Source organism: Oryctolagus cuniculus, chromosome 12 (genome assembly GCF_964237555.1).
Source record: "Oryctolagus cuniculus chromosome 12, mOryCun1.1, whole genome shotgun sequence".
In the NCBI taxonomy this organism is placed as follows: domain Eukaryota; kingdom Metazoa; phylum Chordata; class Mammalia; order Lagomorpha; family Leporidae; genus Oryctolagus; species Oryctolagus cuniculus.
In genome coordinates, this window is record NC_091443.1 from 3,162,089 (window position 1) to 3,184,818 (window position 22,730).

The window sequence follows — 22,730 nt, forward strand, 5'->3', positions numbered from 1 at the left end:
TTGCTCTCGGGGTCTCCCACCCGGGACCTCAGTTTTCCACGCGTGCTGCGCCCCGCTGGGGGCCGGGCTGGGGGGTTGACGCCCCCTCCCAGGCCGAATTTCAGACGCGGGGCATCACTGCTGTGGGAGTGGCGAGGGCACCTCCGGGGCCAGGACTGCCCTACGCCAGAGCCTGGCGCTGGTGGGAGCCAGCCATTGCTGCAGGAATTACCCGGAAACATGGTAGCTGCAGACGGCACGCGCGGGGCTCTGCCCGGGGCTGTCCAAGGCTGCGGTCAAGTGTCCCGCACGCTGAATGCGGGAAGGGTCTGCTTCAGGCTCACCACACACCTGCTGGCCAGGTCCGGCCTCTTGCAGACCCGAGCCTCGGTCCCTGGGCGCTGTTGGCCACAGGCCACGCTCAGTCCCTCACCACGTGGGCCGTCTCACAGAGCAGCTCGCCCCACCCTGGTGCGCAGGCCACGTGGGCAGTAGCGAGAGTCGGCCCAGCGCCAGGAGAGCCCCTGTCCTGGAGACCCGAGCGTGCCCTGAGGAGGAAGTCCCAGGCCCGGTCCTGCCGTAGATTCCTGCTGATGTACACGTCCGCCGGCAGCAGGTGACGCCTGAGCCGGTGGGTCCCGGTCACCTCCGGGGGAGGCCTGGGTTGAGCTCCTCTCCCCAGCGCCAGCTGTTGTCGGCGTTTGGGTAGAGAACCAACAGAGAGGAGCTCCCTGCGTTTCTACCACAGCGCCACCCACACACACACATCAGCGTCCCAAATAAAACACAACTAAAAGGTCGCATTCGCAGGGTCAGAGATGACAGACGGGAGAGAATTCCCTGGAGAGCCGCTCTCCATGTCAGCACTTCGGGCACCGCAGCCTCCTGCCTTCCTGAGCTGGGATCCACGCAGTCTGGATAAGAGGTCTGCCCACGGAGTGACCTAACCGCTGAATGCCAGTTTGAACACGTAATCTAGGGCGCCAGGGCCGGCACAGCGGGCCAAGCCGCCACCTCAGACACTGGAATCCCATATGGGTGCCACTTCCAGTCCCGGCTGCTCCACCTCCAAGCCAGCTCCGTGCTAATGCACCTGGGAAAGCTGCAAAAGATGACGCAATCCTGGGGCCCTACCACTCGTGTTAGAGACCCAGATAAAACTCCTGGCTTCAGGCTTTGGCCGGGCCCGGCTGCAGCCGTTGTGGCCGTTTGGGGTGGGAACCAACAGGTGGAAGATCTCTCTTCCCCCCTCTATGTAACTCCGCCCTTCAAATAAATAAATAAATCTAAAAAATAAATAAGGACAATGTCAGCCACCTCGGCAAGGTCGTGGGTTTGATCGCTTAACACCGTCTGCACACCAGGCTGTGGGAGGCGTTGGTCCTCCTGACCATCGCTTGCTTAGCGCTTGCCCTACACCTCAGTGCCTTCAGCATTCTGACTCACATAACCATGAACGACGGCACTGGTAGCCTGGAACACTGGTCACGGGCGGCAAAAGCCCACTGTGGTTGCTTTCAGGAGGAGGAAGTCCCGGAGTCAACCTGTGCCGGCCTGCGGCACAATGAACTGGGTCTTCCTGAAACAGAGAGTGGGAATGCGGGGACAAGGACGCAAAGAATGGAGCCAAGACAAGTCCTGATCAAGGCTCTTTTATTGAATAAATCCAGTAGTATTTAAACATGACCAGTTGTTTACAAGAAGGAGCACAAAAGATTTACATATCAAAACGGCTCTTAAGGTTACAATAAAAACACTTAGGTGATAAATGAAGGTTACAGGTGTGACTGATTATTTGTATCATCTCTTGTGAAAGGTTTAGGTTCCTCCTGCCTCTTCCCGGAATCTCCCCTAGCCTAATTGTCTGTGCCGGGAAGTCTCCATTCATATGTTTAAGTGTAAACAAAGGGAGTGACTACCTGTGGCTGCCCACATCAACCAGAAGCCACAGCCGGCGTTGGTCACGTGTGGCCTGGGCACCCCTGGGGTCCCTGGGACCCCAGGGCATCTTTGGAGCAAGCGCCAGCCCCGTAATGATCCCAAGACACGGCTCACCCCGACCACCACGTGGACATCCACACTCGTGGTGCCGATGCACAGAGAAAATCCGAAGGTGCCTGAGCTGGGACCCAGGCAGAGCCCAGTCCCGGTGATGGACGTCTTCACACCTGAGCGCTGCTTATAAAGAAGCAAAAGGGCCTGGCGCTGTGGCGTAGCAGGTGAGGCCGCCGCCTGCAGTGCCAGCATCCCATGTGGGTGCCGGTTCGGTCCTGGCTGCTCCACTTCCAATCCAGCTCTCTGCTAGGGCCTGGGAAAGCAGTAAAAGATGGCCCAGGTGCTTGGGCCCCTGAACCCACGTGGAAGACCCTGGGGAAGCTCCTGGCTTTGGATTGGCACAGCTCCGACCATTGTGGCCATTTAGGGAGTGAGCCAGCGGGTGGAAGACTTTCTCTCTCTCTCAACTCTGCCTTTCAAATAATAAATAAATCTTTTAAAAAGCAGAAGAGCCAGTTCTACTTTAGACTGCACTTGACTGAGGAAAACACGAAATGATTAAATCTCACTAAAGCGCCCTGAGCCTGAGGACCGGCTCTAGGGGAGCCCACGTGCAGCTCCGAGAGTGGCCAGCTGAGCAGCCACTTCCTCCTGGAGCACTTTTAACCCCAAGAGTGGCGCTTGGCATCAGGAGCGGCTGAGGCTTCAAGGATCCCAACCGGCAGCGTTGGAGCCAGAGATGAAATGCGAGCCTTCGAGCAAAAATCGAAGTTTTTAGAAAACGTGGCCGTTCAGGTGCTTTCTGCCCTGAGTTTGACAGCTGCCAATCTTCAGAACTGTTCTGATGCCTGGGGGTGAGTTTAGTGTTTTTTACACACTGTAACAAGACACACTAAGATGGGTAGGATCTGGCTAAGTCTGCCAGCAAGTGTCTCCAAGCGCACAGTGCGCAGTTGCAGAGAGCATCCCAGGGACTGGCCGGGAAGTAACAAAGCACAAGACGTTGTGCTACAGTTGCGTGTTTCACAATGAGGCTAGTCAGGGGCAGGCGTTGTGACACAGCAGGTTCAAACGGCCGCTGGGAACAACTGCGTCCCATATCTGAGAGCCTGTTTGAGTCCTAGCTCCTCCATTTCTGATCCAGCTTCCACTAACGTGCACCCTGAGAGGCAGCAGGTGACCGCTCAAGGACTCAGGTCCCTGGAGACCCAGATGGAGTTGCTGGCTCCCGGCCCTGGCTTGGCTAAGGCACTGAAGTCTTGAAGCAGTGGATGGAAGATCTCTGTCTGTCCCTCCATCCCTTTCAATAGGTAAGTTAAATTTTAAATTTTTGAAGAACTCTTCATTGCACGTCTTGGTGTAGCATCAGAGGAGTGCCCACCCCCTACAGCACTTACTGGGGCAAGGCTGGATTTGCTTCCTTCTTCAACCAAAGCAACCACGTGCGACAGACGGACTGCAAAGGCAGGTCCAAGAATCCGCCTCTTATCCAGTAAGCCAGTATTAAAGACATTTGAAAAAAAAAAAAAAAAAAAACTGGAACAAAGCCATAATTCTCTCTGATGTTTTTGTTTTGGAAATTATTTTTCATAAAGATGTCATTCATGCTAATGGGTTTGTTTTGCATGAATTAATATTCTGAGGACTTCTCCATCTTAATTTCTCACACGGTGAATATCACCTGACAAAACCTCTCTGGGGTCCTCGGTGTTTCCTAAGAGTGGAAAGGAGTCCTGATCCAGAAAGTTGTTTGAGAAATGCTGAGCTCAGAGAGCCAAGCTTCGGGGAAACCAATTAGGAGTGGTCCTGCTGTAGAGACAGAACACTCACCCTGAGCTGACTTAAAGGCATCTGTTCTGTTGTGCAAAGAGGTGCCTGGCTGGGCAGCTCCGGGGCTGGCTGGCTCTGCACTCGGTAGCTGCCTAGGGGAGCGCTCAGGGCTGGCTGGCTCAGCAGGTCATGGGGAGCACTCAGCAGGTCACGGGGAGCACTCAGCAGGTGCACAGGTAAGCACTCAGCAGGTCACGGGGAGCACTTAGCAGGTGCACAGGTGAGCACTCAGCAGGTGCAGGGGGAGCACTCAGCAGGTCACAGGGAGCACTCAGCAGGTCACAGGGAGCACTCAGCAGGTCACGGGGAGCACTCAGCAGGTGCACAGGTAAGCACTCAGCAGGTCACGGGGAGCACTTAGCAGGTGCACAGGTGAGCACTCAGCAGGTGCAGGGGGAGCACTCAGCAGGTCACAGGGAGCACTCAGCAGGTCACAGGGAGCACTCAGCAGGTCACGGGGAGCACTCAGCAGGTGCACAGGTGAGCACTCAGCAGGTCACGGGGAGCACTCAGCAGGTGCACAGGTGAGCACTCAGCAGGTGCAGGGGGAGCACTCAGCAGGTCACAGGGAGCACTCAGCAGGTCACGGGGAGCACTCAGCAGGTCACGGGGAGCACTCAGCAGGTCACGGGGAGCACTTAGCAGGTGCACAGGTGAGCACTCAGCAGGTCACGGGGAGCACTCAGCAGGTGCACAGGTGAGCACTCAGCAGGTCACGGGGAGCACTCAGCAGGTGCACAGGTGAGCACTCAGCAGGTCACAGGGAGCACTCAGCAGGTCACGGGGAGCACTCAGCAGGTGCACAGGTGAGCACCCAGCAGGTCACGGGGAGCACTCAGCAGGTGCACAGGTGAGCACTCAGCAGGTCGCGGGGAGCACTCAGCAGGTGCACAGGTGAGCACTCAGCAGGTCACGGGGAGCACTCAGCAGGTGCACAGGTGAGCACTCAGCAGGTGCAGGGGGAGCACTCAGCAGGTCACAGGGAGCACTCAGCAGGTCACGGGGAGCACTCAGCAGGTGCATGGAGTGAACACCCTGGGTCTTCCCATCACTCTGCTCTGCTGCCCACAGCATTGGCGTCAACCTTAGAAGGGCGGCCTCTTGGCCACCAGGGTGGCTTGACTTCTGCTCATACCTGAGGGGTCTTACGAAAGCTCACGGGAACCGTGTGTGCTGGAAAGCTCTGCGTGGATCCCCACGTTGTTTTTGCATCAAGATAAGCACATTCCATCCATTTTGTTCCATTTTGGCACAAACTCTGTGACGTGCCCTTGTAGAGGTGCTGAGAGAGGAAAGTGCTCTCCGCGTGTGGAATCCACACGGTGGTGAGTCTCCTCTCTGCAGGTTGGTCCCCCGAGTGATGCCGTGCCCTGCCTTGGCCTTGGAGCTGGGGCCAGAGGAGAGTGAGGAGGAGGAGGGCATGGGTGCAGCACGGGCTACGGCTGCCTTCCGACAGGCAGGGGACAGGGAGCTGGGGCTGGCGGGCCAGAGCCACAATCAGGCCTCAGGAAGAATCCGGTCAAGACACAGCACTGCCCCAGGGGTTCCGGCCTCCACCACCCTCTGCCTCCTCTGCCACTGGACTGGGGGTGCTGCCCCCACCACCGTCCAGTGACTTGGAACCGCCTCGCTCCACGGTGGGCTGACCTAAGCCCCGTGTCATCGACCTGCCTGTGCCAGGAGGGCGGTGGGCCGATCCCACCCTCTTGGTCTCCACGTGGGAGACAGGGTCCTCCTGCACCAAGGCTACACCATTGCAAGGACCCTCAGAATGAGAAGGGCACAGGGCTGTGGGGGCAGTAAACGGCAGACGGAGATTCTGTTTTTGGTTTTTTGTTTTTTTTTTTTAGTTAATATTTATTTATTTGAGAGGCAGAGAGAGAGAGAGAGAGAGCGAGGTCGTCCATCTGCTGGTTCACTCCCCAAATGGCTGCAGTGGCCAGAGTTGTGCCGATCCAAAGCCAGGAGCCAGGAGCTTCTTCTGGGTCTCCCACGCGGGTGCAGGGACCTAAGCACTTGGGATATCTTCCACCATCTCCTAGGCCATAGCAGAGAGCTGGATCAGAATTGGAGCAGCCTGGACTCGAACCGATGCCCATATGGGATGCCGGCACTGCAGGCGGCGGCTTTACCTGCTATGCTACAGGGCCGGCCCCAGATGGAGAGTCTTCAGAAATTATCCAGATCAATCCAAGACAGGTAGGAAGATAGACATAGATGGATGATAGAGGAATAGAGGATAGAATTAGACATAGGACAGATAGGACAGATGACAGAAATGGTGGAGACAGAGAGATGATAGGGTAATGGAGATATAATTAGAGATACGTAGGACAGACGGAATTAATAAATAGAAGATACAGGTGGATGACAGATATGATGGCAGAGACGTGAGATAAATGAGAGAAGCAGAGACGGCTAGGTGATGGGGAGAGAGAAATACACTCATTGACACACATTTTACACACGCGTGCACGGACTACACAAGCACGGGAAATACAAGTGATGCAACCAGTAGACCATTCACTAACTGTGTGACCCCCACACCTAAATTTCCTCAAAAGTAAAATCAGAGGTCCCAGCAGGCGAGAGTCTCTCAGGGACGCAAGGAGTTTAATTCTTGCAGCACGCTCAGTGCAGTATCTAAGAAACGGTTACCAGTTCGGCAAATGTTAATTATTAATCCGATGTTAGCACGGTGGAGCCGGAGCGCCGAGGTGGCAGGAATTAGCTGCCTGTACCCAGGGAGCAGCGTCCTGCCTGGGACACTTGTGGGAGGTGAGAGCTGACCTGGTTGTCCCAGGTCACGTGGTCTGGCTCACCTTCCAGCTCGGAGCAGGTGCAGCCACGGGACGCCTGGTTCCACATCCGTCAGCGCGAGCACGGGCCTCAGGCAGGAAGACGCTCTACATTCTTTGGGACTAAAGTTGGCTTACAGTGAAGGACCCCAGAGAAAAAAGATGGAAAGGAAATACAGCGACGCGTTAACAGCGGTTGCCCCAGCTGTGCTTCCCAGGGTGCTGGTGTTTTCCTCAACAGAATTTTCTAGTCTCCATAATAAATACATATTAATTTTGCAATTTTTACAGGCATGATATTTTTTAACATTATTTTGTTGCTTAAAACTAACAGTGGCCAGCGCCGCGGCTTACTAGGCTAATCCTCCACCTAGCGGCGCCGGCACACCGGGTTCTAGTCCCGGTCGGGATGCCGGATTCTGTCCCGGTTGCCCTTCTTCCAGGCCAGCTCTCTGCTGTGGCCCAGGAGTGCAGTAGAGGATGGCCCAAGTGCTTGGGCCCTGCACCCCATGGGAGACCAGGAGAAGTACCTGGCTCCTGGCTTCGGATTGGCGCAACTCAGGCCATGGTGGCCATTGGAGGGTGAAGCAACGGCAAAGGAAGACCTTTCTCTCTGTCTCTCTCACTGTCCACTCTGCCTGTCAAAAAAAAAAAAAAAAAAAAAAAAACTAATAGTGACAGACTCACCTTTTTTCTAAGGTTTTTGTGAGGCAGAGTTACAGAGAGAGAGAAACAAAGAGAAAGGTCTTCCATCCACTGGTTCACTCCCAGATGGCCACAACCACCATGGCCGGAGCTGGGTCAATCTGAAGCCAGGAGCTTCTTCCTGGTCTCCCACGTGGGTGCAGGGGCCCAAGGACTTGGGCCAACTTCCACTGTTTCCCAGGCCATAGCAGAGAGCTGCCTTTCATATCGGGGTGCCTGGGGTCAAGTCCTGCCTCTGCTTCTGATCCCGCTCCCTGCTAATGGGAGGCAGAGGCGAGGGCTCAAGTCCTCGGGTCCCTGCCACCCACATGGGAGACTCAGATGGAGTTCCTGGCTCCGGGCTTCAGATCGGCCCAGCTCCGGCCATGGTGGTTGTGGCAGTCTGGATACTGCAGGCTCTCTTCTCCCTCCCACCCTCCCTCTCTGCCCCCACCCAACTCTGCCTTTCAAAGGAATAAGAACTGGGGGGAGAGGGGCAGCCTGAGCCCATCAGCAGTTCTCAGGTGGGCACCTGTGCTTGGCTGTGGGGGAAAGGTGTGGCCCGGTGCAGGCTCCCCTGGGGGACTTGGGGAGTGGCCAACAGCCCAGAACCACAAGGTAGGAAGCGTGGCGTGGGGAGCGCAGAGCGGGCCTGGGCAGGGGTGGGGGCTTCCTCCCCTGGGCAGCAGGTGCTTCCCATGCTGGGCGCCACAGGAAGGGAACAGACGGGTGACTTGTGGCCTCTGGCCTCGAGGGAGGCCACTGCGATTTGCAGCCCACACGGTCCAAAAGGCATCCAGCCCGAGAGGCAGGATCCAGACGCCAGGCTCCATCCCTGGGCGGTGACCCCCGCCCACGTGTGTGCCACCCAGCAGGAGTCCTCAGCTGCCGGGGCCCCAGGCAGGCAGGAAGTACCCTCGGGCTGCGGCCCCCTGGGAGGAGAGGAAGAGGGGCCCAGGCGAGCCGAGCCTCTGAGGATGCAGGACTGTCTGTGTTCAAACCAGCCAGGAAGAGCCGGGGGACAGCCGGGGACAGCCCTCAGGTGCCAGTGGTCCCAGCCCCCCACGGGCACACGGAGTGACAGCTGCCACTCACACACCACCTGGGGCCGGACCTCTGACACGGGGCCAAGGGGGAAGTGGTGGCCCCTGCTGCAGACTCTGAGCCTGAAAGAGGGTGAAGCATCTCCAGACCGCACGTGAAGTGTGCACAGGGAAGGAAAGGAGGGGGAGAAGAGGGCTGAGTGACAGGCGGGGGGGGCGGCTTCCTGCCCCCCCAAGTCTGGGAGAACCTGCTGCCTCTCAGAGATCAGCCCCTGCCCAGGATGCACAGCTGCAAGGGGGAGGGGCACTTTGGAAGGTGAGGAGGAGGGGGGGGGGCTGGGGCAGGAGAGTGAGGGTGGGGTGGGGTGGGGGTGAGGGGAAGGGCCAGCCCCTCCCCCGGCCCACCAGCTGTAGCCCGTTTTGCCTCCTCTGAAATGAGAGCATTATCATATGATATTCATGCCTGTCTTCATAAATAATTCATCTTTTCTGCACAAAAGTAAAATAGCCTGAAGCTAGAATATTTGAAAGAAGCGTCAATGCCTCATTCATAAAATAATAATGTACCGCCTCGCAGAGAGCTGGAGAACCACGTCCCCAAGCTGAAACGTATCATCCAGCCTGGAAAAGGCAGGTCCGCTTCCCCCCGCGGGCTCCCCCTCAGCAGCACCTGCACCTGCGCGTGCAAGTAACGGGAGACCCTTGGGAAATCCAAGCCCCCAGGGCACAGATGCCTGCTGTTACCAACCCAGAGATAAACAAAAGCACATGGAGCCGTGGCCGCTACAGCAGAGGGCAGCCAGACACTGAGTGGAGCGATCACTGACCGTGGGAACTGGAAACCACAGCTGGAGGGGGCCCGCAGTATCTCCCCAACACGCAGCCCTGGTTCTCTCTCACGGGGAAGGAAGACCTCTGTTACCTGTGATGAGTCTTTGAAATGCTGAGATGTTTCTGGAAACATCTTCAGAAAGAAGCTCACAGTGCTGTTGGACTGAGGAGGCCCCAGGCCAAGACTCCCACGGCTACATCAGAACCTTCTGGGCAAACCAGGAGCAGCGGTCACAGGCCTTGGGGGCCTGGGGAAGGGCTGGGAGCAAAGGGAGCCGTGGGGCCGGTGCCGTGGTGCAGCAGGCTAAGCTGCCGTCCGCAGCGCCAGCATGCCATATGGGTGCCGGTTCAAGTCCTGGTTGCTCCACTTCTGATCCAGCTCCCTGCTGATGTGCCTGGGAAAGCAGCAGAAGATGGCCAAGTGCTTGGGCCCCTGCACCCATGTGGGAGACCCAGATGGCTTCAGCCTGGCCCAGCCCAGGCCGTGTGGCCATTTTGGGAGTGAACCAGCATACGGAAGTTCTCTCTCTCTCTTTCTCCCTCCTTCCCTCCCTCCCTCCCTCCCTTCCTCCTTCCCTCCCTCCCTCCCTCCTTCTGTCCCTCCCTCCCTACCTCCCCCTGTTAGGCAGGAAGTTAGGTATGAGCTTACGTGTGTGTGACAGGCCTAAAGAGAAGACATCTACGGTCCAGCATCTGCATCTGCATCTCAAAGTCATCCTGACAATGTTTCAGGGGCAGCCCTGTATTCGATCCTGCCCTGCCCCTTCTACCTGATAACCTGCCAGGTGGGGGTCCCGCCCCTTCTGCCTGACAAATCTTCCACAATCTCCCAGGTGCAGCCCAGTATCTGCATTTCAAACACCCTGCTCTGGATCCCCATTCTCCAGGGGGTCCTGCTCACCCTTCCTCTGAACCAGGATGGCACCAGCGAGACTTCCTCCTGTCTGATACCTTCAAGGAAAAACTCAGATAGGAGCTTCTTAGTATTTGCAGCCATAAAATCCTTTGTTTCAGGAGGAGATGTGTGAAGACAGAGACCCATCTCCTTAACTCCCCCGCTCAACCAGGCGGCGCTCAGCCCTCTGCCTCTCTGCTGAGCCACTGCCCGCTCAGCCCTCTGCCTCTCTGCTGAGCCGCCCGCCTGGTCTGGCCAGGTGTACTCTCTGCACTCTCTCTCAGGTCCTGTCTGGAGAAGTGCCCATCCGTTCTTGCAGATGTCCCTGCCCTAATAAACTTTGCTACTTCTGCTTTCCACTACTCTGTCTCACGCCTGAATTCTTTCTTGTGCGAAGACAAGAACCCTGCTGTTTCTCCGGTAACACCCTGCTGTTTCTCCGGTAACACCTCCTCCTCCTCCTCTTCCTCCTCCTCCTCTCTTTCAAATAAATATACAAATATTTTTTTAAAAACATGGAGCCACGCCCTGCATGCCTCAGGCATACTGGTCCAGCGAGTATGTCACCCCCCCCCCAGAAAACAGGTCTTAATGTCCTGCCAACAGCAGGTGGAGGAAGAGGAGCGACTTCAGAAAGCTCACGCAAAACGGAATTAAACGATGATTTCAGCGCAAGAAAACGGAAATCCAGGCAGAGCTGTTTCACATTCCACATTTTCTGTGACATTCTTAAAGACCCTCACGCACTGGGGACTCAGCAGGGTGCGCCATCCCGAGGGGCGCGGTGGGGCAGCCCGGGAGCCAAGGGCGCCCACCTGAGTGGCTCCTGTTGCCCGCTGTGCCCCTCAGGCCTCTTCCCGGGAGGCGGCAGAGCAGAGCCGAGGGCGGGGAGGGCCATTCACCAGCCCCGGGCTGCCTGGACAGTCAGAACTGACCGTGGGGCCGGACCCGGCCTGAGACACGCACCAGCTGTCGTCCCGGCTCAGGAATGTCCCTCCAGCCGTCCCTGCTGGCTGCTGCCACAGGCGGCAAAGGCCAGGCTCCGGCCTCACCGGAGCAAGGATGTGTGCTTTCACTCCCAGGCAGGGCTCGGGCCTTGGAGGGGAGCGGACGGGAAAGACCAGCTTTGAGACGACCCCAGGAGGAGCCGTGCTTGTCCCATTCCCCACAGCGCGGTCCCAAGTCTCCCGGCTCTGTCCCTGCGTCCTGGGCCCACTCCCAGCCTTCCTGTCTGTCCCACAAGCGACTTTGTCTTCCACCTCCCCGGAGTGCCGCTCCACCTCCGGCCCCTCCCTCCGTGAGCCCCCCACTCTCAGCCCAGCCCCTGCTGCTGGGTGCTACCCCCCACTCTCAGCCCAGCCCCTGCTGCTGGGTGCTATGAAGCGCTGGGTCGCGGCTCCGATCCTGGCCCTCACCCTGAGCCTGGGCGCGTTAGCGCTTGGGTTGATGCATCCGCTTGCTCGTGGCTGGATGCTGCAGGCACTGTCTGGGGTCGCTGAGCCGCTTCCTCTCTGTGAAGCGAGATAACAAGACCCATTTCCTAGGGATGCTGTGAAGCCTGAATGTGTGGAACGTGGCCCACAGGACGCCAGGAATGCAACAGGTTCCCAATACACGCGCACTGGGTTTCTGTTCATTACAGTCAGCATACAGTTCCTTACGGTCAGCTCCCTTCCCCCAGCTAATGATTAACACAGGCACCAAGGAGGCTTCCCCAGGGCAGTGGGGAAGCCTGCGTTACACACTCAGACCCCAGGGGGACTTGTTCAAACACCTGCAGCCAGCCCCTGGCCCCTGAATCCACATCTCCCTGGCCAGGCCACCCATCAGCCCCAATCCAAGCCGGCTGGGCTGGGACCTCGGCCTGCAGGGCGGGGCTGGCTGCTCCCGCCTCCTCACTGCAGGCGGTTATCTGGGCCAGCTGCACCTGCTTCCTTCCCTCTGTGCCCTTCAGGACAAGAACTGGAGAACTCCCAGCTGGCCTGAGGGAGCAGGTGGCCTCCATGCAGCCACTCCTGGCCTGGCCCCAAGGCCCTCCCAGCCTTCAGACCAGCCCCTGGCTGCTCCCGGTGGGGTCTTCACAGCTGGAGTTCTCAGAGGATTTTGGAAAAATGAGAGGGAGGCCACTTGGCCCGTGTCTTCCTTCAGGGGACAGATGCGCTCCCTCCCACCAGTGCCGTGAACCCCGCCTGGGGCAGTGTTTGGTGCCGGCAGTTTCAATTCACCGTGAATCTGAAACACGCTAGGGCGATCGCAGGCCTGCCGGAGGATCACGGCCATGACTCGTGGGGGCTTGGACGCAGGTGTAGGGGGCCTAGAAGGACCCCGGGGGAAGTGAGCGCTCCGCTGGCACGAGGCAGTAGAAGCAAAAGAGACTCCGAGGTGCAGCAGGTGCACCGTGGTCCCATATGGATGAAAGGTCCTCAGACGAGCCCACCGCCAGCTGGCTTCACTCCCACGCCGAGGGCACGGCCGCCCCGCTCAGCCCAGACCTCCCTGCAGGGCTGTGGACCTGGCACCCCCCGCCCTCCCTCCGAGGCATCGCTGGGCTGGCCCCGAGCTTCGCCTGCTCAGTGTGCACAGGTCGGCACTTATGACCTCACGGCCCTAAGCTGCCTCCACCTCCGCTTCCAGCACTGCCGTGGTCTCAACAGGCCTGGCGCAGACTGGAGCGGCAGCTGATGGACTGCGTGAATGCCAACGGTGACGGCACATGGACGGGGCCCTGTGAGTGGCCAGGGCGTGTCCTCGCAGAGAGAGCACTTCCTGTCTCCCTGCTTCTGCACACGGCCCTGCAGACGAAAGGGGACACTGATCTTGGACCGCGAGCCTCGGCAGCTGTAACGGAAATCAACCGCTTCCCTACAAGTAGCTCCTCTTGGGATTTTAGTTAAAGTAGCCGAAGGCTAAGCAGTGCCCCCAGCACCGCCACGGCCCCCACTTGGAGAACGGCGCCATCCCAGGTTGACCTGGGACCCCCCCTCCCTGCGTCCTCTCTTCCACACTCAGCCCGCAGGGGGTGCTGGCGTCTTTGCTCCCCGAGACCCCCCCGGTTGGCCCCTGCCTCTGCCCCCCAAGCTGCCCTCTCTCTCCCTGGATTGCAGCCACGGCCTCCACACCGGCCAGTTCAGGTCTGCTCTGTTCTCGCCAACAAACGTGGTTGTGTCACCACCACTGGAAATGCCTCCCTCTCGGCCCCGTTTAAAGCCAGCACTGTGGCGTAGCAGGTAAATCCACCACCTGCAGTGCCAGCATCTCATAGGAGCACCAGTTCAAGTCCCAGCTGCTCCACTTCTGATCCAGCGCTCTGCTGTGGCCTGGGAAAACAGAAGATGGCCCAAGTGCTTGGGCCCCTGCACCCACACGGGAGACCAGAAGAAGCACCTGGCAGCTGGCCCCTGGCTTTGGATGGGCCCAGCTCTGGCCATTGCAGTCATTGGGGGGTGACCAGTGGATGGAAGACCTCTCTCTCTCCCTCTCTCTCTTTTTCCCTCTCCCTCTCCCGCCCATCTCTGTCTCTGCCTCTCTGTAACTGCCTTTCAAATAAATAAATAAACCTTAAAATAAGTAATCAAGCCCTCCCAGGACTTCTCCTTCCTCTCAGGACAGAAACAAACCTACAGCAACCCCAGCAAGCCCGGGGTGGGGCTCGGCCGCGCTCTGCAGTGTTGGCTCCACTGCTCCACGTCCTGTGCTTGGGCCACGAGGCTGCTTCCCAGCCACGGCGTGGCCCTGGGCGTGGGCCTCTGGCACAGAGCAAGGAGCCCTGGCACAGGGGAACCGAGGCGGTGGGGCAGAGGAGTCACCCCCACGACAGTTCCGGTTGAAGCAGGTGCAGACTGAGAGCCGCCTACCACAGCGCCTGGTGGACGTGCAAAGGAAACCTCCGCGTGGAGACAGCACACACAGCCCAGGCTCTGAGGAGGCCCCGCGGCTCCGGAGCACGGGCCCATGGGGAGAGAGGGGCAGCGGCACTGGGGGGCACTGGTGCTGCCCCCCCTGCAGACCCAGGCCCAGGACCACGGGGCACGGGCAGCCTGCACTCCACTGCACGCAAACCGTGCCTGTCCCAGCTGTGGAAAGCAAACGAATCCGTCGGCTTTCTTCCCGACAGCTCCCGGCGCACCGCACGCCCTTACCAGGCGTTCACTTCCCTCCGTCCCTTCCACTGGGCCCCTTCTCCCGGCCCCGCTGGAGGACAAGGGAGGGCTGCCGAGTGAGTTCCCTGTCGGGCCCGCTGGCTCTGAGCGAGGACGGCCCCACCAAGGCTTGGTCTCCCGTGTGCTGGCGTTGAAAGGTGGTGGACCTGGGAGAGGCGGGGCGGGGCTGGGCTGGGCGCTGAGGCGCAGTGGGGGTTAAGCCGCCTGGGGGTCCACATCCCCTGTCGGCGTCCTGCCTCTGCTGGCCATGCAGCTTCCTGACGAAGCACACCCTGGAAGGCAGCACGCGATGGCCCAAGTACTGGGGCTCTGCCACCTCTGTGGGAGACCCAGAGGGCGTTCCCGGCTCCTGGCTTCTGCCTGACTCAGCCCCAGCTATTGTGAGCATTTGGGGAGTGAACCAGAGGGTGGGAGATACATGATGGAGATAGATAAATATATGCACACACACACACACACACACACACACACACCTCCCCCTCTCTCATCACTCGAATAAGTAGATAAGCAGATCTTTGCAGCAGAAAGAGGCGGGGCCCAGTGGGGTGCTGGGGCTGTGACAGAGGGTGGGAGATACATGATGGAGATAGATAAATATATGCACACACACTATACACACACACACACACACACGCACACCTCCCCCTCTCTCATCACTCGAATAAGTAGATAAGCAAATCTTTGCAGCAGAAAGAGGCGGGGCCCAGTGGGGTGCTGGGGCTGTGACAGAGGGTGGGAGATACATGATGGAGATAGATAAATAAATGTACACACACACTATACACACACACACACACCTCCCCCTCCCTCATCACTCGAATAAGTAGATAAGCAAATCTTTGCAGAAGAAAGAGGCAGGGCCCAGTGGGGTGCTGGGGCTGTGACTGCCCGGGTCTCATGGAGGGGCCAGGCCCCACGAGAACGGGCACTGCAGAAGAAGGAGCCGCCCCCTTCTCTCGGGCGTCCGCGCTCCCTCCCCGTGTTCCCTCCGCACACACATCTCCCACCACATGGGACGCACCTGGGGCTCCTCGCCAGCCGCCAGCCTCGCGCTCGGACCTTCCAGCCCCAGGACCGGGAGCTGGGTAAGCCTCCCCTCTGCATCAGGGATCTTCCAGCCACCGAGAACGGACTGAGTCAGGTACCGAGCACCCACGGCAAGCCCGCCCCGCCCCCGTCTCCCCGGCAGAGGCTCCAGGAGGCAGAACTTCAGGAACAGCCTCTGACACGCAGAACCCCGGCACCCCTCACCCGCGGAAATTCCCGTCTCCCTGGAGCCACGGCCTGAGCCCACAGCCCGCGGTGTCTGTTACAAGGGTAGCTTCTGGGTAGGGGGGGCTTAGATCTGCCGCCAGCCCGTTGCTCTGCAGGGTGGCACTTGGGCCTGTGTCTGCCTCTCCCCTTCTCAATCTAACATTTCAACCCCGCCAAGGGCACCAGCCGCTGGCTCCACCCACCAGGCACAACAGGAGCCCGCGTTGCAGCCGGATCGGCGAGGAGCATCACGGGTCTCCAGTAAGCGGAAGGCTGCCAGCTCACGAGCCCCGCCCCACGCCGAGCTCCCCTGCCTCTTCCCCCATGACCTCCTGCCAAGCGACATGTGAACTTCTGGTTCGACAAGCACACTTCAGGGGACTGGCCAGCGGCCGGAATCATTCATGGCTGCCCACGGCTCACCCAATAATTCTGGGGCCAGCAGCTGGCTGGAAGCCAGTGGCAGCTGGCAGCTGTTCTGTGCCAAAGAGGAAACACAGCAGCTTCCGTGGGGCGTGGCGATGGGCTCCTGGTCCCTGGAGCGAAAAGCTGTCAATGAGCAGCGTGGCCGGCTGCCCCGGGGCCCAGCAGCTCCGAGGAAGACCGGCTGCAAGCAATGGCAAGGACCTTGCACCTGTGCGTCACGGCCGGTCAACCACGGCACACGTCTGTAGGTGGCACGTCCTGCATGCCCCCCGCCATGCGGAGGACGCCCAGAGAGCTATCCCAGCCGCCCTGCTCCCAAAACGTGAATGCGCAGCAGTGCAAGGGCTGCAGCTAAGCCATGGTGTCTGCCACATGTCCACCTTTCTGGGCAGGCGTGGACTGGACACGTGCCCTCCGAGGTGGCGGCCTGGGCCCCCCACACTCACCGGCACCTCCTGCCCTCACACTCCAGGAGAGGACGCGGCCCTCCATGCAGCCCCTCCCCCCGTAGATGACTTCCAAGGTCACCCACACTGGGCAAGAGCATATTGAATTCCGGGTTCTCTGCGGCGGACGCTCCTGTGTGCGTGATCCAAGTGACCAGGAGCAGCGACCAACAGGGTCCCCTGGGAACACAGGCAGGAAGCTCCTCCTTGTGTCCCAGACGCAGACGACACTCAGAGTCAGGTGCTGGATCCCGCGGCCCCTGTATCGTTGGGAACGAGGTCAGAACCGCGTGGCTGAGGCCTCACGCGTGTCACCATCTGTCCCTGAACTCCCTCCTCTCTGCCCTCACCCCGAGCCGTGAGGACTGCGTCCTCTCACTGAGCAGAGCCGGGGTGGCTAGAAGCAAGCACAGGAAAAGATGAAAACTTGAACCGCACAGAGGCCATGGCCGATCCGTCTGCGAAAGCCATGGGCAGGTGTCACGAGAACCGACCTCAGAGTTTGTCATGCATCAGGTGCTCCGTGCTGGCTCAGGGCTTAGCACGCTGTCTGGGGCGCTGCCTGCATACATGGGGACCCCGCCGGAATCGGGGCCACCTGAGCAGGTGCAGACGCAGACCACGGCACGGCATCTGCATGGCACAATAAAAGACAACAATTCCACGATGACGTCTTCACTTAGGACCACGGCATCATCGGGGTGTGCAGGCCAAGCACCCACACCTGCCTCTCCGGAGCAGGTGGGGAACCTGCAGGCAACAGGGCTCACGGGACGGACGTGGACCTGCGTGTCAGCCCGACAAAGTCGGGACCAGGGTACCTGCAGGGGCCTCGCTCCTCACGCCCCATCCGTGGCCCCTGGCACTGCCCCCCATCACCTCCTGCACTCTGAGTCCGGCTCAGCATCTGCTTCTGAGGATTGCTGTTGCCACGTTCAAGGTGAGAGAGGCGTTGTTCTGTGCCGTGGAATGTGTGTGAAAGACTGGGCAGACAGGTGCAGCGGAAGAGAGGAACGGGCGAGGCAGGACGCCATCCTGGCCTCATTCCAGCCAGCATCCCGGACGCGGGGGTCCCGGACGTTCAGCTGGGGCAGATGGGAGACACCTCACTCCCCTGAGCCACCCGCCCTGCACGGGCAGAACCACTGCTTCTCCCCGCCCCCCGTGGCAAAATGCACAGATTCAGCGCCTGGCGCCGTGGCTCTCTTGGCTAATCCTCCGCCTGCTGCGCCAGCATCCCATATGGGCACCGGGTTCTAGTGCCCCTCTTCCAGGCCAGCTCTCTGCTGTGGCCCTGGAGGGCAGTGGAGGATGGCCCAAGTGCTTGGGCCCCTGCACCCTATGGGAGACCAGGAGGAAGCACCTGGCTCCTGGCTTCGGACCAGCACAGCGCTGGCCGTGGCGGCCATTTTGGGGGTGAACCAACGGAAGGAAGACCTTTCTGTCTGTCTCTCTCTCTCTGTAACTCTACCTGTCAAATAAATAAATAAATAATCTTTTTTAAAAAATGCACAGATTCAGTGGTATTAAGTCCCTCCACCATGTGGCCCCAGCCATCCATCTCCAACTGTCCCCAGGCCCCTCCCCCAGCCGCAGGCCAGTGCCGTGTGCAGTCTCTGAGCCTGGCAGCCCGGGGACAGCGCCAGGCAGATGTTCGTGTCTGTGACCAGCCTGGCTCCCCCAGCTTAAAGTCTCCGGGGTTCACCCACCCTGTGGCGTGAGGCAGTGCCCCTCCCTTCTCCAGGGGGACCAACGTTCTCCCGTGTGCGCCTGCGACCCGCCTCATTTATGGAAACATCACGTCACTTGTCCTTGCAGCCCTCGATGGCACTCGGGTGGCTTCTGCCGCTGAGCCACCGTGACTCCCACTGCCATGAGCTCCAGGTAGCAGGACCAGAGCTTCTCCCCTCTCCAAACACAAGTCCACCAAGCACTGCCGGCAGCAAGCCCCGGAGTGCTCTTTAGAAAGTTCCGTCGCTGGCTTAGGACACAGCACGGCCGGCTGTGTGTCCTGACCTCCCCTGCCCCCAGTGGGGGGACCCAGGGGACTCCAGGAGATAAATGAAGGCTGGTCCCCACTTGCAGCCTGCCGGGCACAGGGCATCTAGTTCCCACAAGTGCCACAGCCCAGTGTGGTGCCCCAGGCAAACCCGGAGAAAACACAGACCTTGGGGCAGAGTCTGTGTTGAGCGCTGCCGGCCAGAATGGGGACGAAAGCGCGTGCACAGTCTTCAACCCCACGGAAGAAAGGAGACGAGTCGCAGGGAGGGAGGGGCCATCCGATGCCTCAGCCACTGCCCGGCCCGGCCCCAGGGCCCGAGCTCTGCTCGCTGCCACTGCCCGGCCACCTCTCTTGGCGTGGGGCGCGCTCCCAGCTGCAGACACACAGAGATCCACACCCCCAGCTCCCAACTCCACACGGACAAGTCAGGGTACAGACACCTCCCATCTGAGATGATTCGCCACAGAAGCAGCTCCAGTGGCCACGGCAGGAGCCGGCCTCACACCTCCTGCCTGGCCACCTGCTCCCCACCCCATTCCCATTGCCCCCATTCCCATTGCCCCCATTCTCACTGCCCCCATTCCCACTGCCCCCATTCCCACTGCCCCCATTCCCACTGCCCCCATTCTCATTGCCCCCAGCCCCCTCCAGCAGGTCTCGGCACCAGTATGGGGAGGGGAGAAACAGGTGCAATCTGGCACCTGTGGATCTGCCCAGGAATTTATCAGTACCCCAGCCCTCGCAGTGCAGGCAGGGGAAAACCCTGCTCCCCACAGTGGGTGCCGCATCCCTGCTAACCCCTGGCCAGCACAGGAGGGTGCCAGAAACCTCACCCCCCCACCCCACCCCCAGCAGCCCTGGTAACTGCTGCTGCCCTCCCAGCAGGGACACTGGCTGCTTTGTGGCTTCCAGGGAACAAAAGCCCCGCTTGCTAATGAGGTCTCCTATTTAGGGCAGAGGGAAGCTCTGGGTTATTATTAGGCCAGCTAACCTGCCCTGCTTCATAGGAGTAACCTCCAATTTGCAAATTAAAGAGAAATTTGCAAGTGTGAGCAGCCCCTGGGGACCCCCCAGCCTGGTGGCCAACTGGTAAACCCGCGGCCTTACCAGGAGCCCAGAGGTTTTGTCCGGCGCTGACCATCGGATTTGTTTGTTTGTTTAAGATTTATTTATTTATTTGAGAGGCAGAGTTACAGAGAGAGAGAGGTAGAAACAGAGAGAGATCTTCCATCTGCTGGTTAACTCCCCAAATGGCCACAATGGCCAAAGCCAGGCCGATCTGAAGCCAGGAGCTTCTTCCAGGTATCCCGTGCAGGTGCAGGGGCCCAAGCATGTGGGCCATCTTCCAATGCTTTCCCAGACCATTAGCAGGGAGCTGGATCGGAAGAGGAACAGCCAGGACTTGAACCGGCGCCCATATGGGATGGCAGCACCACAGGCAGAGGCCTAATCTGCTATACCACAGCGCCAGCTCTAACCATCGGGGGTTTTTTGTTTGTTGGCCACCCAAGCAGAGGTCCCTTAAGGATACAAGTTGAGGATCTCGCATCCAAAACGCATGGGACTCCAAGTGGTTCCAGCGTGAGATTTTCTGGATTCTGGAGTGCACACAATAGGTAACAGGAAACCCACCCATGTTTCCTGTCCGCACAGGTGCAGCCCGAGGGCAGCTTCAGCCTGCAGGGTGACGTCACCCCAGGTCTGGTGCGCGTTCCCAGAAGCTCAGATGGCAGAGCTCGGCGACTCTGAGACTTCCAGACCCACGCCCCGATCCTGTCCTCGTGAACCTGGAGCCCCCAGCACCACCACCTCAGGCTCCTCCTGCCCACTGGGGACCCGGGCAGCAGCGCAGTCTGTCCTTGGAGGAGGCAGAGCAGCCTTCCCTGTGCAGCCACACGGCACGGTCGGAGGCCGCCTTCCGGCTGAGCTCACCACGCACATCCCCAAGGAGCAAGTGCCCGGCCCCGGACCCACGCTCCTAACCGAGGACAGGCACACTCACCCCTGCGCGAGGGCTCTTCCGGGAGGGGTGGCAGAGCCTGCAGGAGTGTGGGGGTCAGCAGCTCCCTGCGTGGGACCCGGAGGTGCGGCCCAGCCCAGGCTGAACACAGAGCGGGGCTGGTTGTGTTTGGTTTGCAGCCAGTTCTGCAGCCCGGGTGCTGGCTCGTCCTGCTGTCGTGTTTGCTCTGGGCAGGGTGGGACTGGGTCACGGCCAGGCTGGGCCTCGGGTGCTGCAGTGGGGGGGGGGTCACCACAGAGGCCCACGGGTGCCCTCTGTGGCTCTTTTTGTCGCCCTCACTCTTCTTGCTACTTGATTTCAACCCCAAGCTACCTGGCACTGCCCACCCCTATGCTTGCTGCTTGAGCCCAGGCCCTGGGGGCACTGGCAGAGGCCACTGCGGGCCCAGCTGGGAACCAGGCACTGCGAGGGACTCCCTGCTCTCAGGGGCTCTGGGGCAGCCCTCGGCACCCACTCTGTCTTCCCTGTATCTTCCAAGCCAGGACAGAACCCTGGAAATCAGCTTCGACGTCACCCAGCCTCCAGTCCTGAGGCTCTGCGTCCATCATCTTTTGTGTGCTCCATGAGGCCTGGGGGGTGGTGAGGATGGGCAGTGTGTGACTCTGGGGGTCCTGCGGGCCCATGGCCCACAAGAGCGCCCCCTAGAGCCGTGCCACGGAGAACAGCACGTCCTACCCCCGTCTCCGCTCTCTCCTCCACCACGGCCCTGGACAGCCTTCCTGGTTTGCAGAAAGCCAATCCCGGCACCACCTCCAATCCTGCCCCAACCATCCAGGCCCCACAGTCAAAAAGCCGCGCCAGGCTGGGCCTGCGGTGCGGAGGGAAGTCACTCCCCGGGACGCCCGCGGCCCATCTCAGACGGCCTGCGTCCAGCGCCGGCCCTGCTTCCAATCCCAGCTTCCTGAGAAGGAACTGGTGTTGGCCCAAGTACTTGGGCCCCTGCCACCCACGCGGGAGACCTAGGCGGGTGGATCCCGGCTTTGGCCTGGCCCAGCCCCAGCTGTTGCAAGCATGTGGGGTGTGAACCAACAGATGGAAGAGTGCTCTCTCTCTCTCTCTCTGCCTTTCAAATGGAATTAAATTCTCTTAAGTCATTGCCTACGACGTCCACCCAGTGCTCTAAACCCGCCCACCCGAAACAAAGCTCAGACTTCCCAGCAAAGTGTACAAGACATCAAGGCCCAGCACCAGCCCTGCATCCCTCTGCAGCTCAGCCCCCCGCAGCCCCGTCCTGCGGCTGCACACACGCGGAGACTCCGACTCTCCCTCCCCACTGCTCCCCTGTGGGCCTGTGCCTGCCTCCCCCCACCCAGCTCTGCCCCTGGATTCAAGGCCCAGCTAAGTAAGTCCCATGAGCCCCTAGAATGCCACGCCCGCACCACCTCCTCCGGGCTGTACTCCGTCACCAACCAGGCCGGCTGCTGCAGCACCGGACACACGCGGACAAGGAGCAGGTGTGGTTCACGGGCTCAGGAGCCAGCAGCCGCACCCCACGCCTCGGCCCCTGCATGGCTGAGGCAGCTCTGCTGAGACTCTCTGCCCCCAGGAAGAGTGCCTGGGCGGCACCCCGTGCCCGGGACCTCCCGCCGGCTCAGCCCTGGCACCACCTCCTCCCGGGCAGCCTTTCCCTCCGCCCACCAGCCTGGCCCTCCCCAGCCCCGGCCTCCAGGGCGGGACCGCTCCAGCTGCTCTCCAAGCCCGCCGTGTGACCCCATCGCCTGGCAGAGACCCAGACCGGCTCATCCCACAAAGCTGCCCGCAGCTGCTGGTGTGCAGGCCGGCCTCCCTCCCTCCTCCCACGCTCCCTGGCTCCTCGGTGAACTTACTGCACCCATTTCAAAAATACTTCTTGCTCTGTTGAAATCGCCATGAGCAAACACGCGTGATGAAGTCAGAGACGGCCCCTTCCCGACCAGCGTCCTGCATGTGCCCAGCCCTACAAAGCCAGCCTCTCTGAGGTCCACTGGCCCCCGCTCCTGGAGTCCACCGACCCCTCGTGCCTGGGGCGGGGCCTCGCAGAGGGGGCTGCCTTTGGGGTGGGAGCCCTGGCAGAGGAGTTTCCCCTTGCAGCAGGGAATGCACTCCTAGGCTCCGACTGAGGCTGGGTGACCCTGACAGGTGCCCAGGACATGCAGTGGGTCCTGGACTTCTGGGTCCTGAGAGGGACCCATGAAAACCCTTAGCACAGGGCTCAGGCTAAAGGCGCCTCCTGCGGGGTCAGGGTGTTGGTGGGGGCGGGGATGTTGAGGAAGCGGGAGAAGGCCTCTCAGCCGAAGCACCCCCCTGGCTGAGTGTTGTAGCGCTGCCCTTGTCTGCACGGTCACCAGGCTTGAGTACCAACTGTGTGCCCAGAACCGGACGGAGAGC

At 60.1% G+C, this 22,730-nt stretch overlaps 2 long non-coding RNA genes across 2 annotated transcripts; both read right to left on the bottom strand.

Moving 5' to 3' along the window:
• Positions 1 to 5,626: 5,626 nt before the first annotated feature.
• On the bottom strand, positions 5,627 to 18,860 carry LOC127487966 (uncharacterized). The gene is made up of 4 exons (XR_011380524.1): positions 9,810 to 18,860; positions 9,252 to 9,555; positions 6,627 to 6,735; positions 5,627 to 5,842 (listed from the first exon to the last, which is right to left on the bottom strand). It is a non-coding gene; the product is annotated as an uncharacterized lncRNA (long non-coding RNA).
• Positions 18,861 to 19,488: 628 nt separating this feature from the next.
• Positions 19,489 to 21,664, bottom strand: LOC138844515 (uncharacterized). The gene is made up of 2 exons (XR_011380407.1): positions 20,346 to 21,664; positions 19,489 to 19,718 (listed from the first exon to the last, which is right to left on the bottom strand). It is a non-coding gene; the product is annotated as an uncharacterized lncRNA (long non-coding RNA).
• Positions 21,665 to 22,730: the final 1,066 nt, after the last annotated feature.